The following is a 16,976-nucleotide window of genomic DNA, read 5'->3' on the forward strand; positions in this document are numbered from 1 at the left end:
AAGAGAAAGGTTTTTCTCAGGTAATACTATTTTTTAGAGATTTTCCCTAACCACAATGAAGATAGAGATTTACACTATTGCCTAAATGAGTTGTATTCTCCATTTTATCTCTAGATCAGTGCAAGAGAGTTCCTGGTTCATATCGTTCCTGGCACGGAGCATCCAGCTGAACCTCCTGTCAAAAACAGGACCATCTCCTCCTTAACACCCCCAGCAAGGACCTTGTAATTAAAGTGTCACTTCACTATGGGCCGGGCCAAATTCACTAATATTCAGAAAACGAGGGTAAATCATAAACATTGGATTATGTAAATAGTACGTAAATTGTAAATATTTGATTATGAGGGTAATCAACTTTTATTATATCTAAATTAAAGCCATTCACTAGGTGTGGCAGTTCTAGATACACAATTATGTGCAAATTATCTCTTTATCTCTTCTCCTTTCCTTTATCTTCTGTAAGAATGACTGCAGCTGTGCTTAAAATAGTTTTTAACTTTGAGAATTTATTCAAAAATATTTAAGCTAAATTTAATCAGTTTGATGCTGACTGCTGTATGTGTTAATTTCAGTAAAATGAGAATGTTAAATTAAAACTTCTTGGTGATTTTAGCAAGCAAAAGTTGTTAATTCATTCAACAGATATTTTTGTACTTACTATTCTTGATAGGCAGGCACTAGGGTAGGCACAGGGGTTCTAAAAAATGGGATAAAAAATACAGTTCCTTCATTTGAGTAACTTTCAGCCAATAAGAGAGATACACAGACTCTTGCAGTACAATGTGATAACCTAATCATGCTCGCATAAAGGTGTCTAGGGAAGATCTAAATCCATTCCATGTTGAGTTTGAATAAAGCAGAGCCAGGTTATGGGAATGGAGTGGACTTGACCGCGTACTGTGTGCCAAGCACTTTATGTTATTGAAACATCACAACAGCCGGTAAGAAATGCATTGTTTTCTCAATCTTGTAGGTGAGGAAATTTATGCTTATAAATGTTAGGAATGCAAAGTCACCACCACAAGGAAGCAGCCAAACCTGATTTGGAATCCAGCTCTTCTCGGCTCTGAATCATTTACTATTTCCAGCACACTGAGATGAATCTCCTAAGAACACAGATCAGAATTCTAGATTTCAGGCAGGAAGGTATCAGTAAGTTATTCCAGGGACTGAAGCAAAAGAATGAGAAGATGAAAGCGAAATATAGGAAAAGTAATCTGAGAGGGATGTTGGGGAGGGAAGCGGGTGTGGAAGTAGAGAAACCAACCAACCGGCTATGGTATCAAAGTGGAAGGGCTTAGGCGTGAATGGTAATAGCTAATAAAAGCAAACGTTAGTGGGCCGGCCTGGTGGCGCAGTGGTTAAGTACGCACGTCCCGCTTTGACGGCCCAGGGTTCACCAGCCCAGGTCCTGGGTGTGGACATGGCACCGCTTGGCAAGCTATGCTGTGGTAGGCATCCCACATATAAAGCGGGCACCATGGATATTAGCTCAGGGCCAGTCTTCCACAGCAAAAAGAGGAGGATTGGCAGCAGATATTAGCTCAGGGCTAATCTTCCTCAAAAACAAAAGGTGAACGTTAATTAAGAATTACTATGTACCACTTTCTGTGCTAGGCATTTTATATGAACAATCCCATTTGATCCTCAGGATTAATTTATGAGGTACAGCATTTGATATTGTCCCCATTTTGAGAGGATTTAGGCTTAGACAGCAATGTGCCCTAGTCACACAGCCCACAAGTAGAAAAATTACTCTTCACGTCCAGACTTTTCTGGCAGTAAAACCTGAAATCTTAACTGCTTTGCCATGATAAGATTAGAGCAGAAAGGGAAAATATAAGAAATATTTTTAAAAATCTTTCAATAGTAAAATAAGTGAAGAGAATGTCCTTGAGAGAAGCTTAATCCAGAATCTGCCAGTGCATAGAATGAATCATTTGATACCACAGGGCTAGAATCTAACACAGATTGCCCATCTCCTGTGGATAATTAATTCTATTATTAACTTCATCACTGCTACTGTAATCACCCGTTATTACCTACATTCTCGTCCTCATTTGCTCGCAATATTCCTCTAGTTGGCCTGTTCCATCAACACTTCCTTCTCTCCTAAACCCTTCCCCTGTGTGTTGTAGAACTAGTGGGCATGTAAGTATAAATGGTGTCTGGGGACAATGTAATAAGTTTGTCTCTCTCTCCCTGTGTGGTATTGCTCTTCTAGAAACTACAGATGTTAGTGTCTTAAGACCAATGTAGATGGATGCCTAGAGAAGTATACCCCCTTTGCTCCCACCCGCCTGCTCCAAACTCAGTGCATCTCTGAATGACTGTTGTGTGATCAGCAAGCTCCCCTATGTTCTCAGCATCTTCCCTGCAAATCTCCTCCAGCTGCTTTGCTCCAGCTGAGCCTTTGCAGCCCCCTCAAGCACAGGGCTCTTCCTCTCTTGCTCTTTCAACCAGATCATTTCTACCCAATCCCCTATTCATTACAGACTTTTATTCCTGACCCACCATTTTGTTTTCTACTTCTCTATACTTCTTTCAAGGTATTTTTTCCTTAAATATTGGCACCTGAGCTAACATCTGTTGCCAATCTTTTTTCTTCTTCTTCTTCTTCTTCTCCCTAAAGCTCTGCCAGTACATAGTTGTATATTCTAGTTGCAGGTCCTTCTAGTTCTGCTAGGTGGGACGCCACCTCAGCTTGGCCTGATGAGTGGTGCTAGGTCCACATCCAGGATCTGAACCAGGGAAACCCTGGGCCACCGAAGCAGAGCATGCGAATTTAATCACTTGGCCACGGGGCCAGCCTACTTCTGTCAACATTGTAATTGAGTTTAAAATCCAGGAAGAAGACATATCCAACCCCTTGTCATGCATTCTTTGAGCTCATTTTAAATGACATTTACTGCCATCTCCATCTTAACAAATCACCACTGACATATGCTAGATGCTTCTCCTCTTGAAACTATATCAACTACAAAATTTCCATCTCAACCATTTTGCTTTACAATGACCCTCTTTTATTTTTCTATCTCACTTGCAAAAATACACTCATTACAATCATTCTTCAACTTCACTGAGGACCAATTTCTTTACCATGTGATTCTCTCATTACCAAACTGGCCCCTTCTGCATTCATTCTCCTCCTAGTCCGGATTAGATTCTACGGTCCATCACTACAAGCACTCACTACAAAAACTCCTTTGTAAATATGCTCAATTTCTCTACCCTTTTTTTCCCTCTCTGCTAACTGTCTGACAAAATCAAACTTTTAATGAATCATTCACCTTTTAACATGAAGGCAAAAGAAACTACTGTGGCTGGAAAGAGAAATCCCACAAGTGAGTGGACTAGTTTTAACTAAAATGGATCATCGTGTATTTTAAATGGGCAACTCCACATGGGCAGGAACAGAAATTATCAGAGAGAAATTTTCTTATTACCTCCCAACCAATCAAACGGCCTTAAAGTGCACCCATCTGTAACTTTTCGCAGTGTATTTTCCAGCACCAATTCCAGCATAGAGGTTTTTTAAATTTTTCTATAGCACTGCAAAAACTGAAATCATACCAAATAGTGGTAGGAAGGTCTACCTACCTCCAAGAAACTTTACTACCAGAACTCGGTTTTAGTTGAGTGCGTCGATGCCTTGAATAAGACTCCCTTACAGCTTTGTGTGGCCAAATGATTTAATTGTGTTCAATGGAATTGAAGCACTGTGTAATATTTCCAGGAAATCCCCATTTTGCTTTTTCGTTTTTCATTTTCATTTTTGGCTGCCATAAATGTGATACCTCAAGCTTTGGTATGCATCTTGGACCACGCAGTGACCTTGAAAAGCCATATACAAGGATCACAGAGGAGAAAAAGAAAATCTGGGGCCCTAATGACACTGTGGATATGCTTCTACTGCCTAGATCTGGATTGTTTTTAATGAAGAAAGAACTTCTATTTTGTTTAAGCCACTGTGTTCTGTTGGTTTTTACTTTTCCTGTTATATGCAGCAGAACAAAATCCATAAATGATACAGTTGGCTTGGCAAATATTATGTATGTGCAATACAAGTTTAAAATTTATCTGATTATATGGGATAAACATTGTATAATATAACCATATGACTTTTTATACAATTAAACCTGGATTTTAATTTCCTTTGCAATTCCTCTATCAAAAGGAAGGAAATAACTCCCCCAAAACTGGCAGTTCTTTTTTATTACCTCAATCCTAATGCAAAGCACTATTTTCCAACAATGTGCTTCTAAGTGTCTAAAATCACAGTCACTGGAAATTGTTTGAGGAAAATTTGAGACCAGTTCAAGATAACAACACATTTCCTAATTGGGTGTATTAATGTGCTAAAATTATTTAGGTAAACATATGGAAATATTTATATTCCTTCATGTGTCTTATGAAATAACCATATAATGCTAATTAAACATAAAAACAGGGCTGGGATTTTATATTTTAAGTTACATATGTCATTTAGGTTTCTATTAGACGATTGGCATAACAATCTAATTCATTGATCTTGATATTTTAATGGATTCACAAATAGTTGGAATAATTTAGAACTGTGTTTCTTCTCGAAACATGGTTTTATATTCTTTCATTAAAATGGCAGAGCATTATTAGAACATAACAGCATGATCATTTCATAATTTCTATCAATAAAACACCATGTGCCAAAAATATTCAATATATTATTCTATGCTGTCCTATCTGCAACATAGAAGAGATTTAATAAACATTAGTTGACTTAATATGCACAAGAATACTATGACTCAGGTTATACATGTATCCACTTTCTAGGAGAGAGAGTGGAGCCTAAGAAAGATTATAGGATTTGCATAACGTTACCTGTCTGAGAAATGGCAGGGCTTCGATCAGACTCTAAGCCTGTCTGAGAGTGGGCTATGTTGTTCCCACTGTCTCTTGAATCCTTGATCACTCTGAGTCAGAATTTAAACCAAATATGGGTATTTCTACTTAATTTTAAGTGAGTCGACTTGATGAAATACTAGAATTTATCTGGTATGTCCATGCTTCCTTTGCTTTCTCAACACTTGTGAAGGTGAAGTGAGAGAATTAACACAGAAAACAGTCACATTATACCAGAATTCATTTTTGTTAACTTCTGCATTGGTTGAATTTTATAAGGGTCATTTTCAGATTATGCTTTTCTTTGGCTGTCCAAGGAAAATTTGGTGGAAAAATCCCCTTTCTCTTAGGTTTTTGTAGTATGTAGTTGATTTCCACATGGCAGCATTAACAAAAGAAAACTTTCCCTTTAGGGTTTTTCTCCTGAAATTCTATAGAGGACTGGCTGACCTTGCACTTCACAAAGTTAATGATTCAGCTATAACTTGCTAATTAGCTACACTTTAATGCCTTGTGAAAGGCATTGCCTGGCTTTGTCACACTTTAATAGTCTAAACCATACAGAGCTGGATTAGAACGAGCATACCTGGCTTACTTACTCTATTTGGTTTTATTGTTTTTTTCTGATGATTTCTTAAATTGGATTCTTTTCACCTTTTTCTCTCTTAATTTAAACCAATAAGTTTTCTTCGTTGTACTGCTTTTGCTGCACCCCACAATTTTGTTGTGGAGTGTTTTCATTATTATTCGGTTCTAGCTATTTGCCAGGTTCTAGAATGATTTCATATTTAATCTGTGTGTTATTTACAAGTGTCTTTCTAAATTTCTAAATGTACAACGATTTTAAATTTATCCAGTCATTAAATTCTACCTTAAGTGCCTCTGTAGTCAGAGAAAGTAGTCTGCAATTATATATTCATTGACATTTGTCGAGGCTTATTTTATGTCCTAGTATATAATTTTTTTTTTTAATTTCCAGCTGTGCTTGAGAAAGATTTCTATTCTCTCATTCCTGTAGATTTTGATATATGTCCATTAGGTCAAGCTTCTTACTGTATAGTTTTTTGAGATTATCTATATCCTTGTTAATGTTTTATCTGCTTAGTCTATCAATAATTGAGAGGTATCTGAAATATTCCACTATGAAAGTGGATTTGCAGTTACTTCCTCTAATTTAATCCACTAATGATTACATATTTTGAGACTATTATATTAGATGCAAAGCTGATGTAGTAACCATCTCTATCCCTCATGGTGCTTTTTGTCTTGAAGACTTTTGTCTGATATTAATATAGCCATATCTGCTTTTTCAGCATAGTTTGTTTGACAAGTTTCCCATTTGCCAAATAAGAATTTTGTTGTGACTTCCTGCCCATGCTCCTCCAACATACATTAAGTAGGTTTTTGGGTGGCAGCAGATAACCTGTCCCTTTAGTTCATAACTTTCAGACCAAAGAGAGCTGCACATGGATCTGAGGTAGAGAACTGTTCATCATCTAGATGACCTGTCTTTGTGCCAGATGCAGTGACTGGAAGGAACCTGCGATTCTCTTTTGGGGTAAAGGCTATTCTCTATGTGGAAGGAAGAGAGAAACTCATATTTGAGGAGCAGAAGAGCAGATCAGGCAGGGAGAACACAGTTTGTTCAAATACATTTTCTTTTACTCCTTAGCATAAAAATTGGCCAAATTTCAGTCTCCTGAAGTTAGAGGGCTGCAAAAATGAATTCAGGACAATGGAGTGAGAGGATGTAAACCACTAAAACTCTCCTAAAATCTCCCCTGGTATGCTGCATGCTCTCTGTCTTCTCTTGCCTGTTCACTGGATCCAGAAGAGTCCGTGGAGAATTCCACCAGTTGAGTGGGACCCGAGCCCAGACTAGCTGCGAGGAGCACGGCTGCCCTCCTGCCCCTGCTTCTCCTTTCTCCTCATCCCACTCTCCAACTCTCTAAAGACCTACTTTGGATTTTAATGCGAGTGGGAAGTAAATTTTTATTATATTGAGCCACTGAGATTTGGACTTTGTTTGTTAAGATGGGCCAGAAGGCAACCTGACACCGTCATTAGAGCTGCATTCATTTTCCCACTTGGTGATCCCTGTCTTGTAACTGGCAAGTTTAGTTTATTATCATGGATTTTGATTTTTGATATATTTAGGTTGGCCTCACCAATCTTAGTTTATACTTTAGTTTGTCTCAATTTCCTTTTAAACTTTTCTTACTGCTTTCTTTGTATTAAAAATCTAAATCTCCTCTTTAAAAATACAAGAATATTCTCTTATGATCTTTGGTCTCTCACATCCCAACACTCCTCATCTTGATGGTTGTCCAGAATTTTGTTTCTGGGTTTTTACGATTTTACTTTTTCTTTTCTTTTGGTCTTAACTATTTATTGTTTTAATTATTAACTTTAGATATTTAATCACTTTCTAATTAACATATTTCTCACAGCATCTCTGGGATGTTTTTCTCCATTTTATTCCATACTTTCTCCAAAAGAGTTTTAAATGGAGATTTTTGTGAGAGAAAGCTTCCTGTCCTTGTACACTTAAGCTTTTTACAATGCCCTCACTTTCAAATGACAATTTGGCCAGATATAGGGTCTAGATTGAAAGTTCTTTCCTTCAATACGTTGAAAGTACTACTCCATTGTTTTCTTGCATCTATTTTTTTCCGTTATCTGGGATCTGTTCTTTCTGCACAGAAAATTTTAGAATTTTTAAATATTCTTAATATTCACTGTATGTAGATATGGCTTTTCTTTATATTTCCTTTTAGTGCATACTGCATCCTCCTAATATGAGGTCTTTTATTTTTTTTTAGTTGTAAGAAATTCCTCTTCATAATTTTAAAAAATATTTTATCTTCTCCACTTTTTTTCCTTTTTGTGATCTCTCTTGTATGAATATTGATTTTTCTCTATATAGGCTTCATATTTGTTAACATTTCTTCTGGGAGAATTGCTCAATCTTATCTTCCAGCTTTCTTATTTCTTTTTTTGTCTACATCCATTCCATTAAAAAAAAACCCAACAAACTATTGTGTTCTTTATTTCACATCTAATATATTTCACATCTAATATATTTCACATCTAATAATTCCACTTGATTTTCTTAATTCTGTCTATTCTTTTTTCATATTATCTTCCCAGAGCTCTTGAGCACTTATTATGCTTGTTTTAAATTCCATATATTTGAAAACACCTGTTTCTGTTGACATCTGTAAAAGGTTAAGATGTTTTTATTTTGAAATAAAAATACACTCCCTAGACATCTCTTTATTTTGAACGGTCAACTCATATTCCCCTGGTATGCGGCTACTCTGTCCAGTGGTGCGTATTAGGGAAAGATAACAGACCAAGGCTATGACCACCCAGATGGGCTGAAGGACAGGACCGGGTTGGAGAGCCCCAGGTTCCAGGAAACCACAGCCATCAATTCTCCTCGCCACCAGCACTCGGGCCTGGGCTTTACCCCCAGCCTCTCCCAATCTCTCCAGGGAGAAGTAGCACTAGCAGAGGACCCTTTTAACTGGGATGCAGCGCTGCTGGTAGCTGGATGGAGAGAGGGGCGACAGTTTACTCTCTGGCCTAGTCAGTTCCCACTGTCTTCTTCAACTCCTCTCCCTAGCAGGGCCTGTGTCACTGGCCAGACTTTACCCGAGGATTCCTTTATCAGATGATCCACCGTCAGCCATGATGCCTGAGGCGAGGGGTAAGCATTTTCATTGTCTAGGGCAACATGAGAATGGAGGTAGTGGTGGGCACAGGGGACAGTCAAAAGCAGAACTCAAACTCCTTTTGTCCTCAGCTACCCTCCCCTTACCAGCTGTAGCCTCCTCATTCTCTGGGCCGCCCCTACTCTCACCCCCTCCACACACATACCACGGTAAGGAGCACACTCTCTCCTCAGCACTTCCTCCCTGTTTTCCTCCTTATCTCATAGGCTTCTGACATGTCCTTGTGTTCCGTTGGGATTGGTCTTAGGGAAGGAAGCAATTAGCTCATGTTCACTAAATACGCTGACAAGACACAACTAACAAGAAATTTTACTTTCTACTTTTACTCTATCATCCTATAACAATGTATACACATTTTAAAAAAAAAATAATGGAAAGCAAGGCTTTCCAAATTAGATCACTACTTGTCAATGATTATTTGATACATATTGATTACTAGCTATTCACATAATAGTCTTAAACCTGAATTAAATAATGTTTTAAATACCTTGCTCTCTTTGATGAAGTGGAAAGTTAAAATGGGAGTCCCAGTCACTAATACAGCTCTGAAAGTTGCACCTGCAGCAGATTTCTACAGCTGGCTGTAAGGACCAGCTTCTTTAATCCACCACCTACAACTCTTCCTGGAGATTGAGTCATGAAACACGGCTAGTTCCATGACACTGCAGTGACTCTCATCGCCACACGCATGCCTGTGTGGGCAGGGAGATACAAAGCCTGGAGAAAAATGGGTTGTCGCAGTATTAAAAGCAGGTGGACCAGAAGTACAATCTCAGGAAAAGTGATCTCATTATGGAAAATGGGAAATAAGTGACTGATAAACCATTCCATGTGTGGCTCTAAAAATTATTACTGTTTCTTTTGTGCAAAAGTTTCAGGCCAATTCTTCAATTAAGTGTTAACTTCTCAAGTGCAAGAGATTTTCCTTTCCGCCACCCTAGTTTTTATCCGCTAATAGGATAATCCAAGCACACTCAGGGTGATGAATGTTTAAGACCTGGATTTTCTCTCATTCACACCCTCTCAGTTAATTAAATCAGTGGCATCATTCTTTGAAAATAAAATACAAACTGTGGCAAAATAAGATATGTTACTATGGATCACAATAAAACATAAGTAAAAAAGCAACTGGTACCAATAACCATACACTCTCAGAAGTGGGTGGCAAAATTTAAGAACACAAGTTGCTGAATACAGAACCGTTGCACAGAGAATTACTAACTGCCTTCTGCAATATCCTTTCTGTCCTTCCTCCCCGCTTGGATAAGGAAGCAGTGTGCCTAGTGAAAAAAAACACATTTCCTTGCTTCCCTTGCAGCTAGAATTATCCATTGTGACAGATTTCCAGGCAGAGATACAAGGAGAATTCATACTGTAGAACTTGAGGGAAAGCTGTTGACTGAGGCAGGTCTCTGGGCCTAGTTCTTGTGAGCGTTTCCCTCTGCTGTTCTGTCTCTGCCTGTGTAGGACACAGAAGATGCTTTGAGATTCAAGAGTCACCTTCAGAGCACAAGGATAGATACCACAAACTGAGGTTAAGAAGAGCTACACAAGGAGTCTGGGTTCCACTTGGCCTCTTTAAGCCACCATATCAGCTCTTGTCTGCTGACATTTGGACTTTTTGTTATATTAAAAAATCATCCATGGGGCCAGCCCTGTGGCTGAGTGGTTAAATTTGCTCATTCTGCTTGGGCGGCCCAGGGTTTCACTGGTTCACATCCTCAGTGTGGACATGGCACTGCTCATCAAGCCATGCTGAGGTGGCATCCCACATGCCACAACTAGAAGGACTCACAACTAAAACTATACAACTGTGTACTGGGGGGCTTTGGGGAGAAAAAGGAAAAATAAAATCTTTTTTAAAAAATCATCCTATTACTGGCTTAAAGCCAATCTTTGGGTGGAGTTTCTATTACTCCCAACTGAACACAATCCTACTGGCTACCGACACCAGACCATATGGTATGATACAGTTTACAAGCCATTTTGTTCTTTTTTTAAACTCTCAAACACTGAGAAGCTTAGGGATTTGAAGTATGCTTTTTTTGGTGAGGAAGATGGGCCCAGTGCTAACATCTGTTGCCAATTTTCCACTTTTCTTTTCCTCCCCAAAGCCCCATTACGTAGTTGTACATCCCAGTTGCAGATCACTCTAGTTCTTCCATGTGGGACATGACCACAGCACGGTTTGATGAACCGTGTGTAGGGCTGTGCCCAGGATCCAAACCCCAGGCCGCCGAAGCGGAGCATGCAAACCTAACCACTTGGGCACAGGACCCACCCCTACAAGCTATTTTTGAAGAGAACATTTAAACTCTTACATGCTTTAGTTAGTAGTGTAAGGTGCTTGGGTAGTATTTTCTAATTGGTGTATATGGGTAAGTATTTTTGAAGGCAAACTATCTCATTAATTAAGCGCATTGACTCTGGAATCAGACTAAGTTAAAATCTTGGCTGTTCTACTTACTAGCTGTGCGACTTGGCCAAGTTACTTACACTTCATGGACCTCAGTTTCCTCTTCGGTAAAATTAGTACATATCATAGAGCTCTTAGGATAACAGTATCACATGTCATATACTTAGATCTTAGCATAGAGTAATACTGAATTAGTGTTTATTATTATTATCACCCAGGGATTATTGATTTTAGGTGGACATATACACATAATAAATTGTTCTGGCTTCTACCATTGATACAACACATCGCATATATGGTATTGTACTTATTCGAGTAGATCTCTTAACTTTATCCTACAACATTGTAAATTTGTTGAAGGCCAGAGGCATATCTTACACATCTTGGTATTGTCTAGAACTGTGCTGTCTAATATTATGGTGAGTGGCCACATGTGATTATTGGGCACTTGAAACGTGGCTAGTAAGGATCAATATGTAAATGCAAAATACACTTAGTACTAAAAGAAAAATGTAATTTTTATATTGATTACATGTTAAATGATTTAGAATATGTTTAATCAAATACATTTAAAATTTTTTTCTTTTTACTTTTTCAATGCAGCTAACAGAAAGCTTAAAATTATATATTTGGCTTGCATAATATTTCTATTAATATTGTTGCTTAAATAGAATGGGCAGGCAACAGATACTTCAGGAATGATTAAATTGTAATTGCCTAGTTACTTGTCTCTTTCTCCCCACTGTACCATAAGCCCCTTGAAACAGAAGTTACTCATTACTGCTTTTTGTTTTTTAAGACATGGACTGGATCCCGGGCTCCTGGTTCCTACATCAGGGGGTCTCCTTGCTCTCTAAGGCTTTCCTTTTTTTCTAAGATTGGCCCTGAGCTAACATCTGTTGCCAATCTTTTCTTTTTCTTCTTCTTCTCCCCAAAGTCCCCCAGTACATAGTTGTATATTCTAGTTGTAGGTCCTTCGGGCTCTGCTATGTGGGACGCCACCTCACCATGGCTTGATGAGCAGTGCTAGGTCTGTACCCAGGATCTGAATCAGGGAAACCCCGGGCCACTAAAGTGGAGCGCACAAACTTAACCACTCGGCCACAGGGCCGGTCCCTCACCACTGAATTCTAAGAGCTTCATCACAAGGCCTGGCACATAGTAGGTCTAAATAAACTCTTGGTGAGAAGAGTGAGGAAGGAATAAATAATACCTTCACTTGGCTCTTCTGTTATAAATCTAAAGGGGAAGGGGGACCTTGTCTTTGTTACAGGAATTATAATAGTGCTCAGTATCCATTAACTTACTTACCTCTCCCAAAAACTCCAAAGATAAATGTTATTTCGTTCCTTCTACAAGAATAACCCAAGGATCACAGAAATAAAATAATTGAGATAATGTAGCAGGAGTTGGTTTGGTGATGCTCGTATTAAAATCAGAATATACATGACTGCAAACCTCATCCTCTTTATTTCTCTGATCATTGCCTCCCCAGATGTAATTTGTCATTCAGGGACTCCAGTCTTTAAGTTTAACAAGTAAACTTTGAAGACTGGATACATTTTTGTTTAAAAATGCCTAATCAGGCATGATTACATATTGTATTAATCCTGGCTACTGATCCATGTTCTAGTTCGGAAAGTGAGAAAATCTACGTGATATTTTAAAGGGGAAGCTGTGCAGGGTAGGAAAGTCAGATGAAAAGGACACATCTAGATAGTTGGGATATGATGTAAGCCTGTCAGAAGAGAAGGACTAGTAGGATAAATACCTGTGCCATGTAGAGAAAAAGTACGAATTAAGGACTCAAAGTAGCAGGAAAAAAGAGAACCAAGACAGATAAAGGTAAAGAGAAGAAAAACTAGTTTTTAACCACAATTTACTGTGACTCATGCTCTAAGGTAGATTCTTTCATGTGTTTCATTTGGATCCCATTACAAGTTTCATTGATAAGTATTAGCATTTCCATCTAAACTATCAAGGAAACTGAGGCTCAAAGATATGAAGTGACTTGCCCGAGGCAGCAGTGATTGGCAGAACCAAAGTTCGAGCCAAGGTCAGCCTCACCCCACAGCACATGCTTTTTCCATGCTGCTTCAAAGCCCGACTTCAAAGATGGAGACCTGATATGGGAAGAGGAAATTAAATGAACTAACAAACAAGGACAGTAAATACAAGAAACGGCTTGCTGATGGCCAGGGCGGGAAGTGCTGCTGGGGAGGATAAAGAGCAGCAGGGTGACTGTTACCTAAATGGACTAAAATAAATATTCAAGGTGGGAAAATAAATATTTAGAAATAATAGGAAGAGATTAATAAATGGTCATAATAATTGATTATGTTTGTCAACTTACTGTGAAAATTTGTATCCATAAAATATGGGAAATTGTAAAATACAGGTCCACGGGCCAAAAAAAGTTTAAAAAGTAATTTTTCACTTGTTAATGTGTAATGATTTTTACATCCTTAGATTTGTGTTTTTTCATTAATATAAGAACTGTATCTGTTTATTTCATTTTGATTTTAGCCATTATTTATATTCTTTCTCCATTAGGTTTTGTTATTCCCCTTCTGATTTCTTGTACTGAACACAATATTTATTTTATTTTTTACTCATTGATAATAAAGCAATTTAGAGCTATTAATTTATCTCTAAATAGAGCTTTCGTCACATCATTGTTTGGATTTAAAGTATTTTAATTTTATTTTTTTCATAGTTTTTAATTTTCAAAACTTTCTCTTTGATCCAAGAGTTAAGTGAGATTTTTCTCTTTTTTGAGGGGAAGTAATTGGATTTTGGTTTTGGTTTTTGTTGTTATTGTTACACTTTGAATACTAAGTCCTAAGTTTATTAGGTCTATGGCTTTGCATCTTTTGAGGTAATAACACTACACTGTTAATATAGTGAATGACTTTTGTAGATTTTCTAATATTAAACTATCCTTGCTTTACTGGCATAGAACTAATTTTATCATAGTGTATCATCTTTTATATAAAGTGTTGGTTTGTGTTGAATAATTTTTGAGATCTTGTATCTCTACTTATTAATAAAAGGGGCCTACAATTTTCACTTATCATACTATTCCCTCTAGTGTTTTTGTGAAAGTAAATCATTTAACCTCATATAATGAGAGATGGATTCCTACTTTTTCTATTCTTTTAAGATTTTTGTTTAATAATGAATTATTTGCTCTTTAGAACTTTGGATGACCAGCAAAACTTCTCAGGTTTGTTTTCTTTAGAGGAAGAATTTTAACTATCGATTGAATAGCCTCCAAATTTTATTGGTTTTAGTGGTTTCTAGAGACTTGTTATCATGATCTTAAAGCAACTAAAAAATTCCCGGGAAAAGGTGAAAACAAATGACATCAAATCTCCTAATACTTTAAACGTGCTAGCCCTAGAGAAAAACTCTCCAGGCAAGGAGGAAGCTATAAATCTATTAATTGCTTTCTCTTTGAAAAACAGTCTTTTCAAGTGGAAATAAACAGTGTGTATGTGGTGTGTGTTGTGTGTGAGTGGAAGTGAGAGAAAAAGAGACAGGGTGTGTGTATGTGACTCTACATAGCCATATACTCCAACCTTTTATCAACTCAGCATCATAACTACCGCTTTTATCCACATATAACTTCTGGATAAAATCAATAACAATATGCTTCCCTCTAACCTGAAACAACTAAACTTTGCATAACGAAACATGCCCTTCCTCCTATAGTATGAAACACAAAGTCTCAGACTATATTTTATTTGTCTCTCGTTGATATTTATTCATCTTCTTGCTCAACCACAGTTCTTTGATATCCAGCAAAAATATATGAAACAGGGGTTTTTGGACATTGGACAGCAGGCAGTACAAAACTGGTCAGTGAGAGAAAGGTGACTCTATTCAACTGCTCCACATTACTGCCTAGGGGAAGTTTCCAGGCCACAGCATAGAGATGGGGCACACAAATAGAACCTGACAATTTTATAGAGTAGAAGAGAAAGAGAATCATGCTTGGGGAGGCCAAGGAGCTAGACTTCCGTCAGAGTATCAGAGAGGCTGAAACTGCACACAGCGGGAGCTCCGGAGATCTGCGTAAGGGTTTCCTCGGCAAGTAATGGTCTATACATTCACAAGAAGAAATTACCCAAGACTGAAGAAAGAATCACCCAAAAGCAATAGATCAGCTAATTTCGGGGGCCACAACAGGACTGGGGATATTTTGTGTCTCCACCTGACAGCAATCAAAATCATATCGTATACAATGTAATTTATCCAATAAAAAATTAACAGGTATGCAAAGAAGCAAGAATATAGAATCAATAAATTGGAGGAAAAAACTCAATAGAAAACTCACAAAAAACTGAGGCAATACAATTAAAAGATAAGAATGTTAAGACAGCTCTTATACATATGCTCCGTATGTTCAAGAAAGTAGAAGAAAATAGAATCATCCTGAGGAGAGAAATGGAAGATATAAAGAAATCCAAAGCAGGAAGATATTAAGAGCAGATTAGACACTGCAAAAGAAAATATTAGTGATGTCGAAGATACAGCATAGAAACATTTGAAAGTGAAGCAAGAAAGAAAAATTCAACTTCAGGGATACAACAGAGCATCAGTGACATGTGGACAATATTAAGAAGTCTAATGAAAATACAAGTGGGGTTGTAGTAAAGGAGGGAGGTATGGAAAAGATATTTGAAGAAATAATGCTGAAAATTTTCTACTTTTGATATAAATTATGAACCCATAGGTCCAAGAAGTTCAACAAACCTCAAGTAGTATTAACACAAAGAAAACTTCACCAAGGGCAGCACAAATTGCTTAAAATGGATGATGAAGAGAAAAAGCTTTTTTTTTTGGTCTGGAGAAGATTTGCCCCGAGCTAACATCCACTGCCAATCTTCCTCTTTTTTGTGTGAGCCACTGCCATAGCATGGCCACTGAGAGACAAGTTGTATAGGTCCACACCCGGGAACTGAACCTGGGATGCTGAAGTTGAGCACACCAAACTTAACCACTAGGCCACTGGGACTGGCCCAAGCATATGTTGCAAGCAGCCAGAGAGCAGCCAGCCTGGTGGTGTAGTGGTTAAATTCATGCCCTCTGCTTCAGTAGCAAGGGGTTCACCAGATCAGATCACACAGACCTGCACACCACTTATCAAGCCATGCTGTGACATGTGTCCCACATATAAAACAGAGGAAGATGGGCATGGATGCTAGCTCAGGGCTAACCTTCCTCAAAAAAAAAAAAAAAGTAGCTAGAGAAAAAGAAACATTTTATACAGAGAAACACAGATAATCAAAAATTATGCAAACCATAAGACAATGGAACAATAATTTTAAAGTACTTAAGGAAAAAGAAAAAAGTTTCTATCCATAATTCTTTAACCAACAAAAATATATTTTGAAAATGAAGGGGAGATAAAGAATTTTTCATACAAACAAAAGCTGTATGTATGAAATGGATGATATGTTTAAGACTTAATCTCTGGCAGACATACACTAGAAAACACGAAAGGAAGTTCCTTAGTACTTTAGTGTGCTGGGGCTGCTATAAGAAAATGCCAGAGACTGGGTGCCTGAAACAACAGAAATTCGTTTGCTCAATTTTGGAGGCTGGAAGACCCCATGTCAAGGTGTCAGTAGGTTTGGTTTCTCCTGAGGCCTTTCTTCTTAATTTGTAAATGGCTACCTTCTCTCTCTGTTCTCACGTGGACTTTTCTTGTCATGCAGTGTCAATCCTTAAAAAAAAAAGAAAAAAAAGGAAGATTGGCAACAGTTGTTAGCCTACGTGTCAATCTTTCAAAAAGAAAAGAAAAAAGAAAGAAAATTGTTCACGCTGAAAAGAATTACATAACAAAGAAAAACCCCAGATATTGCAGATTTTTAATAGCACCTTGTGCTTTTTTTGTCACTTGTTTAGTAACCTTTGATTTGATTTAGCAGCATTGA

The sequence above is a fragment of the Equus przewalskii genome, chromosome 2 (genome assembly GCF_037783145.1).
Source record: "Equus przewalskii isolate Varuska chromosome 2, EquPr2, whole genome shotgun sequence".
Classification (NCBI taxonomy): Eukaryota; Metazoa; Chordata; class Mammalia; order Perissodactyla; family Equidae; genus Equus; species Equus przewalskii.